The sequence below is a fragment of the Phalacrocorax carbo genome, chromosome 5 (genome assembly GCF_963921805.1).
Source record: "Phalacrocorax carbo chromosome 5, bPhaCar2.1, whole genome shotgun sequence".
Lineage (NCBI taxonomy): Eukaryota > Metazoa > Chordata > Aves > Suliformes > Phalacrocoracidae > Phalacrocorax > Phalacrocorax carbo.
In genome coordinates this window covers 51,717,086-51,732,649 of record NC_087517.1, presented here as the reverse complement: position 1 = coordinate 51,732,649, position 15,564 = coordinate 51,717,086, and the positions used below count along the sequence as shown (strand labels likewise).

Sequence of the window (15,564 nt, the reverse complement as noted above, 5' to 3'; positions counted from 1 at the left end):
CAGTCCTTCAATCAGATATATTGCTTGGGTTCTTTAAACCCCTTTTTGGCAGAATTTCCTTTAAAGCTAACGCTAGTGTTTTCTGTGTGCATTCTGACTCAACAAAAGATGAACATTAACATAAGCTTTTGATAGTTAAGAAAGTAAGTTTAGCAGGAAAAATTATTTTATATGTTTATATATATGGGGGTCAGTGTTTGTGCTCACATGTACAGCACTGGGTGTTATACAGTTAACCAAAAATCACATACTTATTTCCATGCTCAAAGGTCAGGTCTTCAGGAGTCCTCACTGTCTACTGGACAAACTTTATCCAACAGCTAGATCTAGAACATGGAGTGCTTCTTAAGTTACACACTTGAATAAGAACACCCACCTTCAAAAATCTAAATGCCTCGAAAAAGCAAGTGGTTGGTTTTATGTACATTTTTCTTGATGAGGAAAATAAGAATGACTGAAAAGCCTCATCTAATTAGTTCTATTTATCCAGAAGTCAAGCTTATGTCCTATCTATGGATACACATGTACCTTTGAGAGGCAGTGGAAAATACCAATTGTAAACATAACGAAGGAGCATCTATTCTCAATTACTTGGGCTAGTTGTTTCAAAATGCCCTGACCCAGTGCCTTGAGAAGCAGTCAGCAAACCTACATAGATTAAGAAACCACCCTACACTTTTCTGGTTTTCCCTAACTATTAAATGGCATACAGAAAATAGATATCAGCTGCATTAATAGCCCCTCTGTATGGGAATTCAATACTGAAATACATTTTTTTAAAACAATCAATTCTGCAGCCTGGGGCAATTTTGGAAACCTAGGCAAGGCATTTCTAAACCCTCCTCCTCCAGACTTCATGTCAATCCACAGACACCTACAAGCACAAGGAAGAGAATCCAAGTTTCTACTAGGAACCTGGGATCTCACTTATTTTCATTCCATTTAACTGCACACCCAAGTTCAAAAATTCTCCAGCTGAATAGCCACAACAGAGCAGCTATTTCCAGAGGACAGCTGCTAAAATATGTAACACACCAAAGATCAAAAATCAGCAGGCCAGCAAAGAGTGCCACACAAGCCTGGGTACCCATCAGTAGCTGGGAGGCTGGACTAAGTGCTCAGGAGACCTGGGCTCCATTCCCAGCTCCAGGTATGCCAGAGACTCTCTGCCCATCTTCCATTCAGAGGGCATGGTCCCAAGGACAGGAGCTCTCTTTCCTTGTGCAGTGCCTTAATGCTGCAGGGTCTCAAATAAGCAGGAGAGCAAAAACTAATTCCCTCTTCTTCATGCCTGCAACAGGAACAGGCCGATACAAAGCTGCAAGCCATCAGTAACTGTAAATAAGAGAAAAATATATAATTGAGGCAAATTAGATTTGGAAGAAAACACTGAAGGGAAGGGAATAGAACAGCACTCTTCATCAGCCAAGACATCACTTAGTCATGATCTGGAGCATTCACACCTGCTCCGCTCTGTCACAAACTCCCACAGCTCTGAAACGCACTGCAGCAGCACCCCAACACCTCTCCTTCTGCCAAGCCTAAGCAGCGTAACAGGATCATTTTGTCATCCAAGTTCCCGTTTAGTTAATCGCTCTAACACCTTCAAATCTCTACAGTGTATTTCATGCGAACGTCTGCACAAAGTAAAGCAGCTTCATGGGTGTGCCTCCACCAGCCTAGTGCAAACTCCTGAGCTGATGAGCACATGGGCGTTCTTGCCACCAGAGAGCAGTGGGCTTGGGCTGCTAGCACAGCGGCCATCCTTATTTATCTGCATGCTTACACAGTCATTTGGGCCTCCTAACAACCCTGTTCTGGTCACCATTTCCCATCATTGTTTTTTTCATCAGTTGTATCATAAAGGCCTCAGTTCAGAGGAATACTTTGACATGTGCTGCTCTGCCTTGGCTAAGCCAGACCTATGCAAGACAGGTCTCAGGGTCAAGGTATTCAAGGAAAGAGACTAGCAAGGACCTAGGAGGAAATTCTCCATGGACTCTGTAGGTACAGGGCAACTATCACACTTTTTGAAAGCCCGTTGAAGTGCTGCTCTCTGTGCCTTCATAAACTTGAAACCCTTTGGAAATACACCTCTGAATACTTAGCTGAATAGGGATTTTTCAGTACTTTGTTTAATAGGGACCCAGATTACAGGACAATAAATGATACAGGACCTTTATTTTCTGTACTTTGAAAATTCCTTCCTAGTTCCCCTTTCCTTCACCCCCTCAGCAGTGGCTACTTATCCACATTACAACCATGCAAACCTGTTTAGTTCAGCTCCTACTCCAATACCACAGGTTTAGCAGGTAATACAAGGAATGTTTTGCTGTTGTGATAAACATTCTTTGTCAGGATGTGATATTTTAAACTACCAAAACAAAAAGTTTGTATTGTACCTTCCAACAGTCAAATCAGGCCTTTATTTGAGACACAGCGGTGACATGAACATTCAGCAGCGTAACCCTTCTACCACCTCTCCGGGCAACCTGTTCCTGTGTTTCACCACCCTCACAGTAAAAAAAAAAAAAAAATCTACCCTCCTTTAGTTTAAAACCATTACCCCTCATCCTGTCACAACAGGCCTTGCTAAAGCTGTTGCCCACATCTTTCCTATAGTCCCCCTTTAAGTACTGGAAGGCCACAATAAGGTATCCCAGGTCCAGGGCTTGTTCCACTAGACATTCCTCAGGCAAGCACTGAGTAATATCCTCACCACCCCCAAAACTTACCAATACCACCTCAGGTAGTAGCCCCAAATCCCAGCTTGACTCCAGCAAAATCCTATCTCACCATTTATGCACCGCAAAGGTGCACAGGAGTTCCATTTCTCCAGACTTAAGCAAGTGACAGGACCAAACAATTTGTCCAGCTGCTGGTGAGTTTACCTATTTAACAAAACACCATTCAGCATACCAGGTATCCACTCAGAGGCAAGTCAGCAGGAAAGAGCTCCTGGTACAAGTCAGCTGTTTCATCAGCTATTATGCTGCAAATCTTCCATCAGATAAGTTAATAACAACAAAGAAAGCTGCAACATGGATACCTTCACCTGCCAACCACTGATATGTCAACCATTCTAAATGGTTGTAAGATGGAAAGAAGGCGAGAACCACCTTACAGCAATAGACATTCATATTGTGGTTTTTTTCTGGCCTAAATCTTTGAAGGAATTGGTTCAATTATTTTTCTATATTATTGATTAGCTACTAAAAATACTACTGATTAACCATCCAAACACAAAATGCTGGCTATTACAGCTGAGTTCTTTCCTCCTCTTTCAAAAGATATTAGCCACAGTTCAGATATTTAAGTGTATAAATTCAGCCAGGCATGTTTAATAAAAGCTTTACCTTCTATCACAGTGTTTTTAAAGTAAAGAATAGGCTGCCTTTTACCCTTCCAGCATCATAATGAAAAAGTAGCACTCTCCATGGAATTGAAGAAAATACTGTGGCTAGCAGAGCCCTGTTGAGAGACAGATTAATTATCTACTTGAGTGTGCATGCAAGAGTAAGCTTGTCACAGCCAAGGGGAGAAGAAAAAAAGCCGATCAGTTAGGGGAAGGTAGCAAAGCTGCTGTGCTAATGTTCTCTTCCCTTAGACCTTCTGCACAGCCCAGTGCAATAAGAGAGGTATGGTATTCAAAAACAACAATAAAGCAAAATCAGGCTGGGGAATTTGCTGCCCTTTGAACAGGACAAGGCAGGTACTACTTGCAACCCATAGTGCGGCCTTACCACACAGTGCCACCCCACTCCATTTTCAAGTGTGGGGAAGCCACATTCTGACCAGTGAGCCGAGAAGTGAACACAATGCCCTTCAAAACAAGAACAAAACCGCAGCCACAAACTGCAGCGTAAACCAAGCATAACCAGAGTGCCAGCTTTCTAGGGACTAAATGTTGCCTGAAGCTCTGCAGAGCCCAGAGACACCCAGTGGTTGAATAGTACATCACAAGCACGTATAATCAACAGGAAGGTTAGGGAGGCATCCTCCCAGTTCATTTATTTACTATAATCTCAGATTGCCATGATACTTCTCTGCTCACTTCCAGCTCTTAGACTGGGGGTGGGAATTGATTGGGAGGTCTAGGAGAGAGACCTGATTCTGAATGAGTGACAAATGGCACGCAAGTTCAGAGAAAAGAGGAACCTGCAAGATTTCACACCAAGCTTTATCTTGCATCTGGATGTTAACGACATCCTCTGGCCCTTCCAGTGCTCTGCCATTCCTGAGGAAGTCCCTGCAAGCAAGACTTTGTCTTATTTGAGGTCTCTGGCTGAGTGGGGGTAACCATTACCTGCAGTCTGAGATAGGGGCAAGTGCAGTGCCACACCAAAGGTCAAACAGCAGCTAAATGCTCCTTGTTGAGCTGCCACCGTTGCCAGCAGCAGCTACGCTTCCTGGCTTAAAGGAGACTTAATGACCCAAAACAACTAGCCAAGATACATGTACAAAACAAAAGTGAAGCATCACCTTCCACATTACTAGCAGCATAGGACCAAACTCTATACTAGAAAAAGAGAGAAGGAAAACAGATTCAACTTGAAACAAGCTTTTAGCAGCTCTACAAAAGTATAAGCAGAGTTTCCTTTAACCCAAGTGGCAGCAAAGCTGCAAAAGGTGGCATGAACAATGGGCTCTCCAACACTTGGCTCAACTCCATCTGACCCAGCTTTATGCACTCATGAAATACCCAAGTTAGGTGGATCATGATAGCTTCCTCTGAGGTCACTGGAGAGAGATGGACATCTCCCACTAGGACAGAAGTCATCACCTAGACACAAGCATCTCTCCACCTCTTAATTTAGACCTGTCAGTTAAGTGGCATGAATCCAAGCCAAAGTGTATTAGAAACAGATGGTTTACACAGGGCCAACCAAACAGGATTAATATTATGCTCCCTTACTTGGCCTGCACTATTGTTAAATCTGAGTAGCAGTGCTCAATTCAGATGAAAGTAAATGACGAAAGCACAGTAATCTCCAGAGACAGAGAAATGCGTGTTTTAAGCTTCTTTGTGGCTCCTCCTGGAAAACAGCAGGGCAAACTTTGTTTACAACCCATACCACATGCAAAGACAAATGCAACCTTCAGCCAAGTTCCAGCAAAGGCAACTGTTTCTTCTAGAACTGAACTGTCATTTTTCTAAGGAAACAGTGCTTTTTGGAAATAGCAACTATATTGTAGCAAGGGACAAGCATCAGGGAAATTTAATAGGTCAAGGTCATGAATGGGTGACCTTGCTGTGATCATTCTACCATAAGAGACTTAAGAATAGTTTCATTCCCTGACAGAAAGCTCAGAAACGCAGCAGCACCAGTAACCCAGAAACACTACGGTGACTCACTTGTGTTCAACCAACTGTCAACTCAGATGCTCAGGGGAAACAACAAAGGCATCAGGCAGGACACAGGCTAGCCAAGTGGACGCAATATGGCAGCACAACCTGGATTTGAGCCATAGTTCCTTTCACTGACTTGCTGGGCACCTCACTTTCTGCCTCACTTCTCACATCCCATAAAATAAGCGATCTTTTAGCAGAGGTTTGACTTACAGGTGAACATTACTGATAACCGGTAGGTGTTCTCAAAATACAAGCTTATCATGGCATACGACAAAAAACAGTATGAGATTTCCTGTTGTAACAACCCCAACCCTAATACACATACTGAATGCAGAGAGGAAGCGAAGGAAACATCCCAAGTATTGCAGAAAAACTCACAGAGCGAGCAGCTGAATAAACCTGAGAAAATAGTAAGCAGGCAAGGCTTATCACTGAGAACAGCACATGACTAGTGTGAAATCAGAGAGTACAAACAAGCTTGGCAGGCTTGAGGTCTTCTCGCAAGCAGAGGGCAGCATACGGGATCCTGCTAGCCCCCTTAAATCACACTCTATCTGCTCTTGTGCTCTGCTGTCAGAATTGGCAAAAAAATAAAATAAGAAGAAACAGGTAGGGGACAGAACTAGTTCAGCAGCAGCCCCCTTCTCCCAGCTGCTTAGAGCTCCAGCTTCCAGTATTTGCCTCTCTCTTTCAGCTCTGCCCATGCAAACTCCTTTCAGCTATGCCCCATATGACTCACATTTGTGACACTTGCTCCGCACCACTGTGCGTACAGAGACACTGACATTCACACCATGTTCTACTTCGTCAGTGTCACATATAAGCAGCAAAAAATTAAGAGGGAAGGTTCCTTTTCCCTCCCTCCTCCTGCGTCATTAGAGCCTCATCTTTTGCTCTGCAAAGCTTTAAAAAAAAAAAGAAAAAACAGATCTGAAATGAAATGGGAGGGTGTAAAAAGTCTCTGGAACAAAATACCATATGTGCAATGCCTCTTCTCCTGTTCTGTGAGCTGCAAAAGAAAACAGCATCTTCACTGACAGAAGCGAAAGGGCTGTCTCAAGTTATTGGGGGTGGGGAAGCAAGAAGAGAGGCAAGAAAGACACATTGTCCACAGTTCAGAGAAGAGCCACCATGAGTAAGAAAGTTGCAGAAGTGACAGCTTCACTGCCTCCCTGCCCAGCTGGCTCTCCAACCTGCCTAGAAGCAGCATCCAACACCACAGGAAGGGCTGGCTTTGTTTTCAACACTGTTGGCTGGTGGCCTTACACACAGGATTACGGAACACTGCTTTCCTCACAAGTTATGATGGGACAATTTATTTTCGTTGGCATAAGCAGAGACAGAGAGCCAGTCTGATCCACTCTGCAGTAGCAGGACACTGTGAAAGGCAATTTTACATGTGTACGTTACACAGTCATAATACAGTGTGCACATTACGTGCAGCCTGTCTTAGAAGGAAACCTTCAAAGAGAGGCCTTTGATTTCTGAAGATAAACTGAAACATCTACAGTCAGAATCTTCAACCTTCAGTCCCCATCATCCATGTGCACCTACAAAGCAATACCCTGTTTTGATTGCCTTCATGACTTTCAACTCCCCATTCCCTCGTATTTCCACAGAAGTCTGCCCTATGAAGCCACAAGAGGATTTTCCCACCCTGTTGACATCATCTCCTCCTTGTTACACCCAGGCCAGCCCATGGCACTCAGCACAAACTGCAGGCTAACTGCTGGGTAAACAGTACCAGATCCATTGAACTCCAGTGATCCTTGCTGACATTAAGGCTCATAGACAGCTATTACAAATCAAGGCCAGACTAGTGAGCAGCAACTTGGTCCATCTGTAGCAATGCAAACTGCTCCACAGGAAATCTAGAAACTCCTAACAGTCACACTCTGCTCTCATCATCTGCACACACATGCACTTACAGGTGCTAAATACCAGCCTCACTTTTTACATCCTCTGTGACTTTTTCCCTCCCCAGTCCCTCAAGTTCGTTGTGTCCACTCTGACCCTTCAGACTTAAACACTAAGGCGGCTTGGCATATCAGATTTTAGAAAAGCTTCTTTTTCCTCAACACTTCCAGCTTTCAGTCAGTCCCACAGTTTTGGAAGAACTGGGGTGTAAGGCTCAGAAACACATTCCCTGACTTGTTTGTCAATACCCATGCAGCTGACCAAGCGCTTAGCTCTACTGTAGCGCTATCATACATAAATCTTCATATACTTCAAATCAAGATGAGAAGAAAAAAACCCCACCAAACAGCAACAAAGAACCCACCAAGCACAAATAAATAACTGCTAAAATCATCAATGTATCAGCTGCAATAGCAACATTTTAGAGAGGATTTTTCTGGGGGGTTTTATTATTACTATTAGTATATCTGCAGAAGGCGAGCCAAGAAAAGAGAAATAGATCCAAGCCCTGCATCTGAGCAAGCTCTCTGGAGCAAATGCAGACACGTTTCAGGGCTGGCAGATCATTGTGCTGAAATTAAGTGGTGTGGGTTGTGACAGAAACACAATTTTTGATATCTGGTATGAAATCTGTAATGCATGCCACTGAATAAAAGCTTCCACAGGCTGTACAGCAGCACCTAAATATTTGTCCTACTGCTGTTCATCCATAGCAGGCACACATTCAGAGGCTGAAAGACAAAGCCAAACCAAAGTTCAGACTGACTTTTCTACCTCCAATTTGCATTGCACTTTTCCCTCCAGGGATCTCGCATGGTTTGGTTTGGATTTCATCCCAGCTTAGTCCCGAACAGAGAGATGTATCAAAAAACTTCAATGCACCAACACATTTCATTTTAAATTTAAGTATTTGAAATTACTTTGAATGCATGGTCTCGACATTTCAATTCTATTCTGGATAACTTTTTAATCCACCCATTTTTTCCCTAAGTGGTTAGAGTGTAGGGCAACTGGACTAAACTAAAAACACAATAAGATTGCACCAAGACACACATCCACAGAATGAAAGCTGTGCGGGTGGAGTACCCCTCTCCCATGGGAAACAAACTTCGGCACTAGCTACTCAAAATTCAGTTGTACCAAACACTGTCCCCCATGAAGCAGGACAAAGCCATGAGCCAACAGCAGAAAAAGGAAACTCCATGGGGCAAATAAGCTAGTTCTGACTTTCACCCCTTTCGCTGCAGAGGCAGATAAGGGGACAAATGCCTTGAGGATGTGGGGTGGATATGCAGGGTCAGAGCCAACTCTGCAACTCATAGAAAAGCCTGCCCAACAGAACTAGTCTCCAACAGGCAAAGGCAGGGTTAATACATACACCTCTGTGTGTGTGTACCTGTATATAGTCATACATGCACTAAGAAAATACCATACCAGGGGAAAGCAGGAAAAAAAAAAGCCAGAAAACAAGGTTTATTAAACTGTAAATGCTTTGATGCAGAGAATCTTGTGTGTTCTTACGTTGGCTGAAACAATGCCCCAGAACTGGTTCTCCTTTCATAATACAGTACAAAGGAACCTGAAACCATTATTGTCTAGCAATGGCTCATCATGGGTCCCATGAATAAAGGACTTGGCAATAACCCAGCAGCCACAAGGCTTATGACAGCTTTCTCAGGAACTTATGAGAATTTGACTTCTTTCCAATAACTCCCTTAGGCTCCCAGAGGAATCCCCGAACAGTTTCTCAAGCCCTAGGAGTCAGGCCAGTTGACAGGAAAGAGGATACTCAAAAGGCACTGCAATGACAATCCTGCAGCCAAGTAGGAATACAGGCAAGCAATAAAACTGATGCTAAACAGGTCCACAATAAACTGGCCATAACCATAATTTAAACAGTAGGGCACTGCCAAAATGAAATGGTCATTTACTGACAGAGAGAGTAAAGAAGCAAAAAACCCCAACAGAACAGTAAGAGATCAGAGACAACTTCCAGAAAACAAATGCTTCTCAAGCCTACCACTGCATCTAGATGAAGAAATCTCCTCCTCTACTTCTAAGCATAGCTTTCTGTGTCCTCACCTCCAGCAGGGGAGAAGGATCTTCTGGGCAGTTCTTGCTTTCTGGAATAAAGGCATTCTATTACCCATTCTCCAAGTAAAAAATTTTCTTGCATGTGTGGCAGAAAACTCCTAGTCATCCCATGGTCCCTTTCCTCCAGATGTCCTGATTCACCCTGACAAAGGCAGAATGCCCAAATAGCAGTGCAGGCAGAGCCACTGCAGCACAGCCCTAGCCCACTACCACTGTGGCTGAAGCTAGGAATGCTTGAAAGAGGGCATTCAACTGGCTCTTCTCTACAGTAGCAATAGCTCTTCTGTGCTCCACGAACCCTTCCTCGATCCATAAAGTGGCTGCACATGTGCTGGGGGGAAAGCCATTTTCACCCACATACCTTTTTGCCCTGCGGGATAGAAGGGAAAGTGTATTCGTTCAGCATGCATTCTGAGAAGGTAAAGCATCTGTGCTTTAAACTGACCCCACACACCAGGGCTGTAGCTCAATAGAGAAGCAGAAAAATGTGTCTCCTTTGCAAAAATGCAAATACATCCAAACATACCTCTGGCCCAGATGCAGACAGGTGGCATCCTTCATGTAACACTGTACATGGCTAACATTAACCCACATTCCAGATAAACCACTGCGCAATTCAGTTATTACAGAGCTAAGCAGAATCAACACACATTCATCTTCAGAGGTTTCTCAATACAAACAGAAAAGCTATCTTTCACAGAATACAAGCACTTTCTTAATATTAAGCTTTTTAGCTTCTCTACGGAGAATGGCAAATATTATAAATCAAGACAAGAAGTGAAGCAGCTTGACAAGGTCATACAAGAGGCCTGCAGGGAAAAGGCCATGGCTATGGGGATGTGCCAGGGAAGAGAACCCACGTCCATTCGCTCAGCATGCTGCTCATCAGACCAGAGGGTGCAAGGGAAAAAGGTGGAAAGATGTCTTTGTTCTATGCATACCTGGGAGAGAGCCAATTTAAGGAATCAAAAAAATCTGGGGGTCCTCAAAATACTCAGCATATCCTAAACAAGATGGGAAAAGTGTTCTCCAAATAGCTTTGGGGAGAGCAGAGGTATATACAGTTAAGTACCATTTTAGATCAAGCAGGGATTTGAAGGCAAGCTGCAAACAAAACCTTAACCTTGATCTTGCTGTTCTTTTTACTTAGGCCAAAAATGAATGCAAAGCCCCAACCAAACCCATCGGTCCCTGGGCACAGCTCAAGCAGCCTATTGTTCCAAGAGGACTTATCAATCACTACAGACAACCCTCCCTGATCAGGTCATATGATTGAAGGCTTTACTTTATTATTCCCTCACACCACCACCAAGCAAAGCAGCAGCAGCATATCAGATCAGATCAAAGGAACTGCTGCCCTTCAGAACAGATTCCTGAATGACTGCTCCCTGATGTGCACGTGACTGCGATTTAGCTGTGCACACTGGGAATGCAGGAGTAACAATGCCACGTGTGCCGTTACTTCCCGAGTTTAAAGAGGCAACAGAACTGAAAACAACCTGGACACTCAGAAGTCAAGTTGGTCTTGAATCTCAAGTTTATTAAAACTTCACAACTATTTAACCCTGTAAGTTGCAGCATTCCCAAGTACTATACACATGCTGAAGAGTGCTAGAACTGCTGGGTAGAGCCAAGAGATGATGGAAAACTCATTGCAAGCTACCTCCCCACAGCTCAGTTCCAGCTCCAACGTACTGTGTTTTACCAGCGTGCAGGCCTCAGGGCTTCTCCGCAGCAAGATGGAGACCCTTCCTCAGCTTTCTAGTCCTGAGGCTACTATACCCCACAGTTTCCCAACCCTCTGCTACTCTAGTGCTACTGTGTTTTGATTAAAATGCTGGAACTGGCTCTTGAATAATAAAAAAATTCACCTGCAAGCAAAACAGCTGCGAAATCCATATTCATAAAGAATTCGAGGAATGTAGATGCTTCTCCCCCTTCACCCACTGAAACATAATTGTTCTTGGTCTTTCATACAAAACATGCCATAATTTCTTTCTTTCCTGCAGAGAAGTCACTGTGCATATGTCTACCACTGTATTGCCTCAATATTTTTTTCAGGAAGCACTTCTCTAACAAAAAGGTTTTCACTTGTACAAAGCAAACTGTATTGTTTCTGCAAAATTTCATTTGAGAATCCACAGTTAAAGTGCAGGACCCCTACGGTTACCATTTCTGCAGTGTGATAGCTTCAGCATCCCTTGCGAGATGAAGTATGTCACCTTAATGCATCCTTAAGGTGAGAGAACGACCAAGCTGATTGGCTTCATCACCCTAAGGACACACAAAGTGACATACTTAATCTGATGAGAGATGCTAAAGCAGTGCCTCTTAATAATTTATGAAACATTTGGCTGTTTTTAATTTTAAAAACAGCAGCTCAATAAACAAAAGCAATGGAACATTCCCTGTGGATGGCACAATGATCTGTGCACAGCAGCCCACTCATCTGAGTGGTAACACGATATCCTACACATCAACTCTGTCCCCCTTGCCATGCCAACACTGAAAGCCCCATACACTGGGAGGTCTCAGGCTCTGCACACCAACAGGGACTTTTCCAGAAATAGCTGTCTTTCACCAGGATGCAGCATATCGCAGGGGCAGCTTTGGAGCTGGTTTAGGACATACAGCTTCCATACACAGCACCTAAATCTGGACACAACAAGCTGACATGCCCAAGCTGAGGAAGTGGTTTTAATCAGAAAAACTGCATTTTCTTCCCTACCTAGTCAGTTCCAGAACAAGGCTACAGTTACAGGTTTTCAAGAAACAAATTGCAAGCATCCCACTGTACTACAACTGCATGTTTGCTTTAAGCTTACCTTCTTTAAGTAGCCACTGCTGGCCACTGTCAGAGACAATGTACTCAGCAAGATGGATCTTTGCTGCTACTTAGAACAACCATCTTTTATTCCCACTCCCATGAAGGCCTGCAAGACACAAGACCAGCCAGAAGACAGATGGAAGGAAAAGTCCAAGCATTAAGTTTAAATCCAGACATAAGCACCCCCAGAAGGCACAACGGACAGCCTTTCAGCAGAACCTGCTCCTTAATTCTTGGTTCCAAATACATCCATCAACACTTACAAGAGCCTCAGAGATAAGACTTATATTTAAGTTAGAAAATCCCCCCCATTCCTTTTCATTGGAGTTCAGAGACTCAAAGATGCCAGGGCAAACTATGACAAGAGGACTGGCATGCTGCAGTCTCTTTAAAGAGAGATAAGTCTTGATGGAAGAGGACCTGCTTATACACCCAGAGAAAAAAAGTTCCCAGCAAAAGACAGGAAGTACATCAGAGACAAAAGCTCATCTATGAGCAAAATGGGAATGCACAATTTGCTTTCACCATGGAAGAGTAACACCTTGGGACTCCTCCCTTCAAGCATTAATAAATGACAAGTCCTGGCCTCACCTCAATTTCACAGTCCATCCTTTACTCCAGAAGTAAAGATTCTGCAGAAATTAAAAGCATTATCCCAAGAAAGGGGATTATTTTGTCATCTGAGGACACTTGCATGGAAGAGCAGAGCTGATGGGCAGCTCCTGTGATCTTTCTGATTAAAATGCTGCCTCAGGATATTACTTCCCCTCCACCCCCCATCATGAAACAGTCAATTAGGCTGTGATAGATTCATGTAATAAGGGCTTTTTCCTTATAAAATATGTCAATCCAAGTCTGGCAAATATTATACTTTTGCCTCAAAGTGACCTTACTGAGAACAAACATGACAGATAAAAACAGTCCTAAACTAGTTAAATACTGACATCTGAGGAAGCAGAGAAGTGAAGGAGTAGACAAGTGTATTTTCCAATCCCATCTCAGTGCTTTGAAAAACAAAAGCGGGGGGGGAGCGGGGCAGGTAGAGGGAGTTAAGGATGATAAGCTATTTCCATGAAGCACTGTCTTACCTTTTCTTTATTAATTTTATACATGTACATACATACACACAAAACTATACTCACCTGCCACCTACAACAACCTCTACAGGTACAATAGCAGGTTAAACTGAAGAGCTTAAAATTCTGTTCATGGCATCACACACAATGGTGTCTGATGATCATCATGATGACCATCCACAGACAATTCTTAGACCAGTCTCCTACATTAAGGGACCTTACACTACATAAAAAAAGTCATTATTAAAACAAGAACTACCTTTGTGGAGCACCCACCCCTAGCCAGAGCAACACCTCAGCTCACTTCTAAACATAACTAGGAACACCCTGAAAACATGGAAAGTCCAGTTATGCTTCTCCATAGCAATGCCCTGTCCCCAGGGGCCCAGTGCAAATGGGAGGACACCTGAAAAAGCACTAACACACACAAGCAGCAGGGGAGAATTCACAAATCTTAGAAAGCTACTAAACACCACCACTGCTCACCATCTCCTCCCAGTTCGTTAGCAGGAGCAATCACTGGGGACACCACAGGGATCATTAAAGATATCTTTAATGATCTACGTACAGTGTCAGAGTACCAAGTACAGAGCACCATCCCAGCACCCTAACTCCTGCCCAGTGAAGCAGAACAAAGCCTCTGTCCCACAAAAACAACAGCAAGATAAAATCTCTGCCCCCTTCTCAAGTAATAGGCAGTGATCTTTACATCTAACACAAGGACACCTTAAATCGTTTTACAGAAAAACTTTGCATTTTTGGACACATCTACAGGACTTCCTCATATACTCTCTTTAGCAGAGACATCTGCTACTCAATATATATTTCATATAAATCCCACCCTCTGAATCCTTTCCATCGGTTGTCACTAATGAAGCTTTGTGTGCAAAACCAAGTGCATTCTGCCCCCATTAGGAAGCCAATTACAGCAGGAAAAACAAGCAATTAACAAGGTGTAAAATAAACATCCTGCCACCTGCCTTTTAATAGCAACCCCACTTCAAACAAGCCACAGTCTCAGCACAGCTTTCAGAATTGGCAACTGATATTATATATGTATTTATGCAGCAGCTGCTCTTCATTGCAACAAATATTACAGGCTTACCAGATAAGGTCAGCATATTTAAAAAAAAATATATCGCAAGTATTAAACCCTGCTTTGAGGCCCTGACTGTTGCTTTTAATGAAATCAGCAGCATCAGGCTTGTCTGGTATTAGAGTGAAGCTGCAGTCACATCCCCAGCTTAGCAAGGTTTCTCTTCATTTCTACTTGTTTAGCAGCTTCTGTATTTGTTTCACTGAATCCAGGGGCCTGAGCAACTATTAAACAGCATGCAGGGCAACTAAACAATGCAAAGCTCTACAGAGTAGACAAGTCTTTCCTCCTTCCATCATCCCTGCCTCTCCTTCTTGGCTTTCTCCACCTCCCTACCATTACATATAAAGCTATATCAAATTGTGACGGAGGAGGGCATATAATCAGGCAGAAAGCCACCCACTCAAAAAAATCAAGGCGAAAACAAATCAAGACTCCAGCTTAGTCTTTGCTTCTTGAGCCTGCAAGCTTTAGATGGAAAGGAGGGAAGTCCTTCCAGAGTCACACTAGCTAGCTCCCAAGGGAGCCACTTTTCCTTTTGTGGAACAGGATGAATTACACACTTCTGAGTAGTTAACCAGGACTAGAGAAAGCCCAACAGTAAACCTGCAGGATTTAATAGACTTGGAATGGAGAATGTGCCTGAGAAAACAGCAGCCAAGCTTCATCTTGGATGTTTGGGGTTGGGGTTTTTTTTGTTTGGTTGGTTTAGGTTTTTTTATCTGCCCCTCTCTCTCTCTCCTGCTACATACTTATTAGTTATGTTTTCCATGTCACATTTCTGTTCCTAACATCTTATTTAATCATTCATTTCAAGATTCATGCAAGTCTTTTTCTCTTAGGGTTCTTCTCTAGCTTTGTCAATATCCAAGGAGTACAACACTGAATAGGGCACCACAAACTTTTGCAATCACATATACAATTCTGAGGTGTTAGTTCGGGAAGGAACAAAAACTGGTAACATTCTTTCTCTAAATGACCACAGGAAGCAACAGGAAACAGAGCTTTTAACTCGAGAGTCAACAGGACTAGTCACAGGTTTATAGAAGGTTGCAAGTCGTGATCAATAGTACCAAAACAATCATTCACTGAAAAGTTCTTCTAAAAAGTCCTGAGTTTAAATACCTTTGAGTACAACTGCTACCTAACGGGCAATTCAGATCTTAAAAGACCCAAGTCTTCATGTCTGGTGATTATCTAC

The 15,564-nt window shown here is 43.2% G+C and overlaps 1 protein-coding gene across 6 annotated transcripts in view; it reads right to left on the bottom strand.

The window, feature by feature from the left end:
• The window catches only part of TSPAN4 (tetraspanin 4), a 462,762-nt gene that overhangs the window by 443,673 nt on the left and 3,525 nt on the right, over window positions 1–15,564 (bottom strand). The window contains exon 1 of one of the 6 annotated variants that reach the window (XM_064452450.1): window positions 2,403–2,473. The exons of the other annotated variants lie outside the window; for them this stretch is intronic. The gene's annotated coding sequence lies outside the window, so the exon portion shown is untranslated. Of the gene's footprint in view, window positions 1–2,402; window positions 2,474–15,564 lie in introns of those variants that run through there. 6 annotated transcript variants of the gene reach the window in all.